A 10,000-nucleotide genomic window follows, 5' to 3' on the forward strand; every position below is an offset into this window, starting at 1 on the left:
TAAGGGTGATAGTAGTGACGGTGGTGGTGATGGTGGTGATGATGATGATGATGGTGGTGATGATTGGTTTTGCTATTGTTATTACATTGTTGGTGTTGTTATTGTTATTGTTGTTATTATTGTCGTTATTATTATTGGTATTGTTGTTATTGTTTGTTATTATTATTATTAATGTAGTTATTATTATTATTATTATTATTATTATCGTTATCGTTATTATTAGTAGTAGTGGTAGTATCATTTTTGCTGTTTTTGTTATCAATGTTTGGTTCTTGTTTATTTATTATTTTTATTGGTTTAAGCTCGTATTTGCAAGGATATCACTTATTTTTAGCGTCTTTTTATATGTATATGTTTTTGTTGTGTTTTTTTATTTTTGTTCCTGTTCTTGCTTGTAAACGCGTTGGCTTTGTCGTTATTACAATGTGGTAAGTATTTTTTGTGTTGTTTATTTATTTTATTTTTTTTTTGGTGCATGATATGAAAAAAGAGAAAAAAAACAAACAAACACGAGAAGAAGGAGAATGGAAGAAAGAATAAATATGAGAATGATGAAAGTCATTACCGTTTTGATAATAGTAATTGTAATAATGAAATTCGTTGTAGTAATATTGTTAAAAAAGATGATAGCAGTAGTAGGAAAGATAATGATGTTGGTAATAATAGTAATAATAGTGATAATGATAGTAATAGTAATGGCAATGGTGATTATATTAATAGTAATGATAATGATGATCATATTAATTGTAATGGTAATGGTAATGATAATGACACCAGTAACACGATGAAAAAAAGAAGAAATTAAATTAGATGGAAAATAAAACGAGGAAAAAGATTGAAGCAACGAAAAAGAACGGGTAAGAGAGAGAGAAAAAAAGAGAAAGAAAAAAGAGGGAAAAAAGGAAAAAAAGAAGAGAAAGAAAGAAAAAGAAACAAGAAAAAAGAAAGAGAAAAAGAAGGAAAGAGCAACACAAAGAGAAGTAATACAGAGTTATAGAGGGCACTCATGAGGCATCATTAATTCAGACTGAAAGGGGGGGAGGGAGGGGGGTGCCACGAGCGCTTGTTGTAGGCACTCCTTCCCACGGGCGGAATGGGGGGAGGAGGGGGGGGGGAAAGAGGGGGATTGGGAGGGGGAGGGGGATTGGGAGAGGGGGTGAGAGGGGGAGAGGTTGATGGGGGGAGTGAGAGGGGGAGGGGTTGATGGGGGAAGAGAGAGGGTGGTTGGGGTGAGAGGGTGGTGGGGGAGAGGGTGTGGGATGGAGGAGGTGGGGGTGGGAGGTGTAGTGGGTTGGCGGATGGGAGTAGGGGAAAGGTGGGGAGGAGAATACGGGGCGAAGGGCGGGGGGAATGGGGAGGAGAGGGTAGTGGGGGGTTGGGCGGGGGTTCAGTAAGGAAGTAAGAGAGTAGTAGAAAAAAAAGGAAGAGAGGAGAGGGGGGGGAGAAGAGAGAAGTTTGAGAGGGAGTGAAGAAAGAAAAGAAAAGAAAGAAAAGAAAAGAGGGAAGGAAGAAGGGGGGTAAGGGGTAGGGAGAGGGGGAAGGGAGTGGTTAAGAGGCTGAGAGCGGATGAAGGGGGAGGGGGAGGGGGTGTGTGGGGGGGTGGAGGGGTTAAGTCTCATTTGTAACGCGACTGATACATGATTTTTTTAATGAAAGGGAAGTGGAGTGGAAGAGGAGAAGGGAGTGGAAAGGGGGGTAAGAGGGAGTGGAAGGGTGGGGTGAGAAGGAGGGGGTCGGTGAGGAGGGAGTGAGTGGAAGGGGAGTGAGAGGGAGAGAGGAGGGGGGCGGTGAGAGTGAGTGGAAGGGGGGGCGGTGAGAGGGAGGGAGAAGGGGGGGCGAGAAGTGAGTGGAAAGGGGGGGGTGAGAGGGAGTGGAAGTGAGTGGAGGGGAAGGGGAAGGGAGAACTGAAGAGGTGATAATGATGATGATAACGATAACGAGAGACGAGAGAAAGTCGGGAAATTGAGAGAAGGAAAGAAAGGGAAAAAGGAAGAGAACGATAAAGCATAAAAAAGATGGAAGACGCGGAGGGTGTGTGGGGGGTGGGGGAGGGGGGGAATTCGTGGGAAAATAAAGATAGATTAAGAAAATTAATCTGTTCCCTTTGATCTCTTAATGAAAATGGACGAAAAAGGGAAATTGATGTTTAATTTCCATCAGTCGGAAGTAATGTTTTTTTTCTCTCTCTCTCTTCTGTTCGCGCTTTCTCTCTCCCTCTCTTGCTCTCTCTCTTTCTCTTTCTCTTTCTCTTTCTCTTTCTCTTTCTCTTTCTCTCTCTCTCTCTCTCTCTCTCTCTCTCTCTCTCTCTATTTCCTTTCTACTCTAAGATATTTTCTCTCTCTTCCATTCACCCTTTCTCTCTTCCTCTCTCCGTCTTCCTCCCGTCCTCTCTCCCTCTCAACTTCTCCCTTCCTCCCTCCATCTTTCCCTTCTACGTTTCTTCTCTCCCTCTCTTCATCTCTCTCTTCGTCCGCCCTCCCGTCCTCCTTCTCTCTTCCTCTCCTATTCTCCCTCTCTTCATCTAATCATTCTTTCATTTCGCTTTCTTTCTCCCACTTCCCTCTCTCTTATCCATCCTTTCCTTCCTCTCCCTCCTTCCTCCCTCCTCCCTCTTTCCCTCCCTCCCCCCCTCCTTCCTTCCCCCTTCCCTCCCTCCTTCCCCCTTCCCTCCCTCCTCCCTCCTTCCCTCCCTCCCTCCCTTCCTCCCTTCTCCCTCCCTCCCTCCCTCCCTCCCTCCCTCCCTTCCTCCCCTCTCCCTCCCTCCCTCCCTCCCTCCCCCTGCCGATGCCCACAACCAGATGCTAATGCGGTTTTGTGGTTAATTAATAAAGGTCGTCCCAAGATGATCACACAAAAAATAAGGGGAAAAACAGAAAAAAAAGAGAAGAAAAAAGAAAAGAAAAAAAAATATATGTGTTTAGCCTAAGGAGAAGCGACCGGACCTCTTGAAAGATTCACTCGCCGGTGCATAAGAGATGGAATGGGACATTATTATTTTTTTTTCTCTCTCTCTCTCCTTCCTCTCTTCCCCTTCCCCTTCCCTCACCTCCCGTCCCCTCTCCTCCCCTCTCTCCCCTTCCCTCACTTCCCATCCCTTCTCCTCCCCTCCCCTTCCCTCTCCTCCCCTTTCTCCCTCTCTCCCCTTCTCCCTCCCCCTCCCTTCCCTCTCCTCCCCTTTCTCCCTCTCTCCCCTTCTCCTCTCCCTCCCCTTTCTCCCTCTCTCCTCTTTCTCCCTCTCTCCCCTTCTCCTTCCCCTCCCCTTCCCTCACTTCCCATCCCCTCCCTCTCTCCCTCACTTCCCATCCTCCTCTCCTTCCCTCCCTTCCCCTCCCTCCCTCCCTCCTAATATTCCCACCGTCGGATGATATTAAGGGAGATTAAGGGGGCTTGAAATATGCAGCGGCTGGGAGAAGTCTGCGGTTTTACACGCCCTGTTTTTATTTTTGTTTGTTTTTGTTTTCTGTTTTTCTGTTGTTTTTTTTTTTTGCTTTTTTTCTCTTGTCTCTTTCTTTTCTTCTGTGTTTCTTTTGTTTGTTTCGTTTTTTTTATTTTTGTTTTATTTTAGTTTCTATTTTTCCCGATTTCTCTTCATCTTCCTTGTATTTTTCTCTGTTTTACGTTTGATTCTGTATTTTTCGTATTCTTTTTCTTTCTTCTTCTTCTTGTATTTTTTTTTGTGTGTTTCTCTTGTTTCGTATTATTTTTTCGTTTTTCAAACTCTGTGTACGTTCTATTGTAATGTTTGATTATTTATTCGTTCTTTCATTCATTTATCCGTTCTTTCATTCATTCGTTCTTTCATTCATTTATCCGTTCTTTCATTCATTTATCCGTTCTTTCATTCATTCGTTCTTTCATTCATTTATCCGTTCTTTCATTCATTTATCCGTTCTTTCATTCATTCGCTCTTTCATTCATCTATTCGTCATTCATTTCTTCGTACTTTCATTCATTTATTCGTTACATGATGATTATTGAGGGGTAGCGAGTGCCTGCCTGGGTGAATACATTAATGCATGCCTACATACATACATAAACACGCTTAATATTAATGCTTACATCGTGGGAAGGTTAATGTATACAGGAGATGCAACTATAGATACATACATACATACATGGATGCAGATATGTGTGTGTGTGTGTGTGTATGTGTGTGTTTGTGTGTGTGTGTGTGTTGTGTGTGTGTTGTGTGTGTGTGTGTGTGTGTGTGTGTGTGTGTGTGTGTGTGTGTGTGTGTGTGTGTGTGTGTGTGTGTGTGTGTGTGTGTGTAATGAGGGCTCTTTCCATTCACCTCTTTATTTCTTCCTACTTCCTCCCCTTCCCTTATCCTCCCTCCGCTCTTCCTTTCCCCTTCCTTTTCTCTTTTCCCCTCCATCCCCCCCCTTCCCCTTCCCCTCCACCACCACCCTCCCTTCCCCTCCCCCTCCCCCTTCCCCTCCCCTTTCTCCTACGCCACCCTTCCCCTCCTACACCCTCCCCTTCCCCTCCCCCTTCACCCCCCTTCCCTTTCCCCCCCTTCCCCTCCACCACCCTCCCCTCCCCTCTCCCCTCCCCTCTCCCCTCGGATCCCCAAAAGGCTCTTCGTCCGTCAAATCTTAGCCTGTAATTAGATTGTAAGAAGTTTGGGGAGTTACTTGCTAGTTTTCTCCCCTCCCCCCTCCCCCCATCCCCGGTCGTCGCCCCTCCATCCCCCCCCTCCTCCTCCCCCCTCCCCTTCAATCTCGCTGCTCCATCGGGCAGATAAATGCGTTCGTGTGAGGATGGGGGGGAGAGGGGGGAGGGAGGGAGGGAGGGAGGGAGGGAGGGAGGGAGGAAGGAGAGGAGGGAAGGTGGATAGGAGAGGGAGAGGAGGGAAGGAAGGGAGGGAGGGAGGGAGGGAGGGAGGGAGGGGGGGAGGGAGGGAGGGAAGGAGGGAGGGTGGAGAGGAAGGAAGGAGAGGGAAAGAAGGGAGAAGAGAGAGGGAAAGAGAAAGAGAGAGGGAGGAGAGGAGGAAGGTGGATAGAGAGGGAGGAGAGAGAGAGAGAGAGAGAGAGAGAGAGAGAGAGAGAGAGAGAGAGAGAGAGAGAGAGAGAGAGAGAGAGAGAGAGAGAGAGAGAGAGAGAGAGAGAGAGAGAGAGAAACGAGAGGGAGAGGAGAACAGTAGGAAGAGAAAACATTTATTTATAACAGTTAGTGGGGGAAAGAAGAGAAAGATAGAGATAACCGAGATTAAGGTGAAATTGATAGCCGTAAGAAGAGTGATAAATCAGGTGAGCGGACGAGGAGAAATAGAAAGAAAGAATGAAAGAAGGGAAAGAATGTTCAGCTAAAAATGGAAAGAGATCGAGATGAATAGAGGAAGAGAGAGAGAGAGAGAGAGAGAGAGAGAGAGAGAGAGAGAGAGAGAGAGAGAGAGAGAGAGAGAGAGAGAGAGAGAGAGATCGAAAAAGAGAGAGAACAAAAGTGAAAGAGAGAGATAGAGAGACGGAGAGAGAGAGAGAGAGAGAGAGAGAGACCAGCCAATGATAGCAGGTCGCTCCGTAATGGAAGGAATCGGACGGCAGAAAATTGAATAATGGAAAGCGTAAATATACTCCTGACCTGGTGATTGGGGGAGGGAGGGAGGGAGGGGGGGAGGCAAGGAGGACAGAGAGAGGAGGAACAAGGGGAAGTAGGGAAGAGGCAAGGAGGAGAGAGAGAAGAGGGGAAAGTAAAGAAGGGAGGGTGAGAGAGAGGGAGAGGGAGGGTGGGAGAGGGAGGGAGGGAGAGAGGGGGTGGAGAGAGAGGGAGAGGGAGGGTGGGAGAGGGAGGGTGGGAGAGGGAGGGGGAGAGAGGGGGTGGAGAGAGAGGGGTGGAGAGAGAGGGGGTGGAGAGAGAGGGTGGAGACAGAGGGGGTGGAGACAGAGGGGCAGAGAGAGAGGTGGTGGAGAGAGAGGGGGAGAGAGAGGGGATGGAGAGAGAGAGAGGGGTGGAGAGAGAGAGGGGTGGAGAGAGAGAGGGGGTGGAGAGGGAGAGGGTGGAGAGGGAGAGGGGGTGGAGAGAGAGGGGTGGTGAGAGAGAGAGAGAGAGAGAGAGAGAGAGAGAGAGAGAGAGAGAGAGAGAGAGAGAGAGAGAGAGAGAGAGAGAGAGAGAGAGAGAGAGAGAGAGAAAGGAAAAGCAGTGAGGGGGGAGGAAGAGATGAAGGAAGGAAGGGAAGAAAGGGAGAGATGACGATGAAAGGTGAAAGGAGGGAAAGAGATTTGGAGAGAAAGGGAGAGAGGAAGGGAAAGCAGCGGCAAGAAAGAAGGAAGGAGAGCAAACGAAGGACTAAAACGACGCATGGTTGAGCCGCAGGAAACATCAGATTAAATCAATAGAAGCAAGTCAAATACGAATGGGGAGGTGGGATGGGAGGCAATGATGGTGGAAGAAGGAGAAAGTGGAAGAGGAAGAGGAGAATAAAAGAGCAAGAGAAGGGAGAGGAGACGGGAGGGAGAGGAGGAGGTGGAAGATGGGAGAGGAGACAGAAGGATAAGAAGGAAAGAGAGAGGGAGAGAAGGAAAATGAATGAGTTGAAAGAGGATTGGAAAGGGGAGACGAAGAAAGGGAAAGAATTAAGAGGAGGAGACGAAATAGAAGAAGGAAAGCAGGAGGAGGAGAAAGAGAAGAAAAGAAAGAGCGATGGAAGACGAACGGAAAGCAAAACAAGAAAATGAAAGAAAAGAAAACAAAAGAGAACTCACAGCGACGAAGCGACACGAAGAAAGTAAGAAAGGAAAGGGAAGAAAAGACAAGAAAACCGAACAGAAAAGGGAAGTGACGGAGACAAGAGAACCGTAATAACGTCGGAAGGCCATGAATAGGAAAGAGGAAATGTAGAGTGGGGCTTCCAGTCGCCTTCAAGGAGAGGACAAGGAGGGAGGGAGGGGGAAGGGGGTAGGGAAGGACGAAGGAGGGAGGGGAGGGAAGAGAGGGAGGGAGGGGGAAAGAGAGATTGAAGGAGGGATGGAAAGGAGAAAGGGAGGTACGGGAGGAAGGGAGGGATTGAAGGAGGGAGGGGAAGGGGGAGGGAAGGACGAAGGATGGAGGGGAGGGGGAAGGGATTGCAAGAGGGAGGGAGGGTGGGAAGGACGGAGGAGGGAGGGGGAGGGAGAGATTGAAGGAGATTGAAGGAGGGGAGGGAAGCACGAAGGAGGGAGGGATGGAAGGATGAAGGAGGGAGGGAGAGGGAAGGAGGGGAGGGGAGGGAGGTAAGGAAGGATGAAGGAGGGAGGGGGAGGGAGGGAGGGATTGAAGGACGAAGGAGGGAGGGAGGGAATGGAGGACGAAGGAGGGAGGGAGGGAATGGAGGAGGAAGGGAGGGGAGTGCGAGAGGGCGGGAGGGAGGGGATTGGGAGGCAGAGAGGGAGAAAGATTTGAAACGAGAATAAGAAAAAGAGAGAAAGAGAGGGAGTTGAAGAATAAAAAAGATGTAAGACGAAGAGGAAGGGGGAAGGAGAGTAGACGAAAGAAGTCGAAGGAAGGAAGAGAGGAAACGAGAGAGCGCTGAGACCCCCCCCCCCCCCCCGAGGGCGTCCCGAGGGGCAGGGGGAGGGAAGGGAGAGATAGAGAAAATGATTGATAACCAAGAGAGGAAGAAAGGGGGGATAGGGAGGAGGAGGCGATAAGGAGGAGGGAAAGAGAGACCGAAAGGAGGAGGCAGGAGGAAAAGCGATTATCTATCGGCGTTTACGAGAGATAAGCGATAGATAAGGGCGTGTTCCTCCCTCGTATCTCTTCCTTCCTATCTCTCTTCTCTTATCTTCCACTCCCTCGCCTTTCCCTCTCTCATTCCCCGCTCCCTCTCCCTTCTCTCTCTTATTCCTTACTTCTCTATCATTCCCCCTTCCTTCCTCTTCCTCCTCCTTCTTTCTAATCCTCCTCCTCCTTCTTCTTTTTCTTTCTTTCCTTTTCCTCCTCCTCCTCCTCCTCCTCCTCCTTTTCCTCCTTTTCCTCCTTTTCTTCCTCTCCCTCCTCTCCCTCCTCCCCGCACATCCTCCTCCTCCCCCCCTTTTCCTTCCTCCCACCTTCCTCCTCCTCCTCCCCTCCTCCTCCTCCTCCTCCCCTCCTCCCTCCTCCTCCTGCTCCTCCTCCTCCCACTTCTCCCCCTTCTCCCCCTCCTCCCCCCACCTCCTCCTCCATATCCTTTTCCTTCTTCTCCCCCTCCTTTTCCTCCTCCCCCTCCCTCCTACCCCCCATCCCCGCCGGCCAGTTCCTAGATACACATGTCAGATAATCTTTCTTTTTGCCTCCGGATGTCTTGTGGAATAGAAGCGATGGGCGTATTTTTTTTTCTTTCTTTCCTCTTCCTCTTCCTCCTCCTCCTCCTCCTCCTCCTCCTCCCCCTCCTCTTCCTCCTCCCCCACCTCCTCCTCCTCCTCCTCCTTTTTTTTTTTTTTTTTGCTCACACGGATGCACTCTCACTCACACTCACGCTCACGCTCACGGTCACGGTCATGGTCATGGGCATACTTATGCTCATACACTTTCTCATTCACTTTCATACTCACATTCACACTTACACGCGAATATCCACACTCACTCATTCTCTCTCTCTCTCTCTCTCTCTCTCTCTCTCTCTCTCTCTCTCTCTCTCTCTCTATATATATATATATATATATATATATATATATATATATATATATATATATATCTCTCTCTCTCTCTCTCTCTCTCTCTCTCTCTCTCTCTCTCTCTCTCTCTCTCTCTCTCTCTCTCTCTCTCTCTCTCTCATACACACACACACATATATATATACATATACATCTATACATACACATAAACACATCTCCTTACTTTATTTTTTACGGCTTCCTTTTCCTCCTCCTTATCGTCCTCTCCTCCCTGTCTCCATTTTCTTCCTCTCTCGGTTATCAATCATTTCCTCCATCGCCCGTTTCCCCTCGTTGCCCCTCGGGACGCCGTCGGGAGGCCCTCGGCGCCCTCTCGCTGCTTCTCTTCCCTCCTCTCGTTCTCCTTTTCTGTTTTTCCCGGTTTCCCGGTTTCGTTTTCTTCTTCTTCCGCACAAAACTTTGGAAAAAATAACAGAAGGAGAATAACAATAAGAAGGAAAATGAGAAGAAAAGAAGGAGAAGGAAGAATAACAACAAGGAGGAGGAGGAAGGAGGAGGGAGGAGGAGGAGGAGGAGGAGGAGGAGGAGGAGGAGGAGGAGGAGGGAGAAGAGGAGGAGGAGGGAGGAGGGAGAAGAGGCGGAGGAGGGAGGAGGGAGAAGAGGCGGAGAGGAGGGAGGAGGAGGAGAGGAGGGAGGAGGGAGAAGAGGCGGAGGAGAGGGAGGGAGGAGAGGAGGGAGGAGGAGGAGGGAGGGGAGGGGGAGGAGAGGAGGGAGGAGGAGGAGGAGGAGGAGGGAGAAGAGGAGGAGGAGGAGGAGGGAGAGGAGGCGGAGAGGAGGGAGGAGGGGAGAGGAGGAGGAGGAGGGGAGGGAGGAGGGAGAGGGAGACGGAGAGGAGGGAGGAGGAGGAGGGAGGGAGGGAGGGAGGGAGGGAGGGAGGAGGGAGAAGAGGCGGAGAGGAGGAGGAGGAGGGAGGAGGGAGGAGGGAGGAGGAGGAGGGAGAAAGAGGCGGAGGGAGGAGGAGAGGGAGGAGGAGGAGGGAGGAGGGAGAACAGGCGGAGGAGAGGAGAGAGGAGGGAGGGAGGAGGAGGAGGAGGGAGAGGAGGGAGGAGGAGGAGGAGGAGGGAAGAAGGAGAGGAGGAGGAGGACGAGGACGAGGACGAGGAGGAGAGAGGGAGGCGGAGAGGAGGGAGGGAGGAGGGGGAGGAGAGGAGGAGGAGGAGGAGGGAGGAGGAGAATGAGGAGAGGAGGGAGGAGGAGGGAGGAGGAGGGGACGACGACGACGACGAGGAGAGGAGGCGGATAGGAAGGAGGGAGGGAGAGGGGTGTGGAGGAGGCGGGGGTGGAGGAGGCAGGGGGTGGAGGAGGCGGGGGTGGAGCATGGGAAACCACAAAAGACTTTATAATAGAGCATCCGTATCAATGGCACAATA

The 10,000-nt window shown here is 50.0% G+C and overlaps 1 protein-coding gene across 1 annotated transcript in view; it reads left to right on the plus strand.

Annotated features, from left to right (window-relative positions):
• LOC113828529 (pneumococcal serine-rich repeat protein) overlaps positions 1 to 10,000 on the plus strand; it is a 250,504-nt gene that overhangs the window by 168,983 nt on the left and 71,521 nt on the right. The gene's annotated exons all lie outside the window — the stretch shown is intronic.

The sequence above is a fragment of the Penaeus vannamei genome, chromosome 11 (assembly GCF_042767895.1).
Source record: "Penaeus vannamei isolate JL-2024 chromosome 11, ASM4276789v1, whole genome shotgun sequence".
Lineage (NCBI taxonomy): Eukaryota > Metazoa > Arthropoda > Malacostraca > Decapoda > Penaeidae > Penaeus > Penaeus vannamei.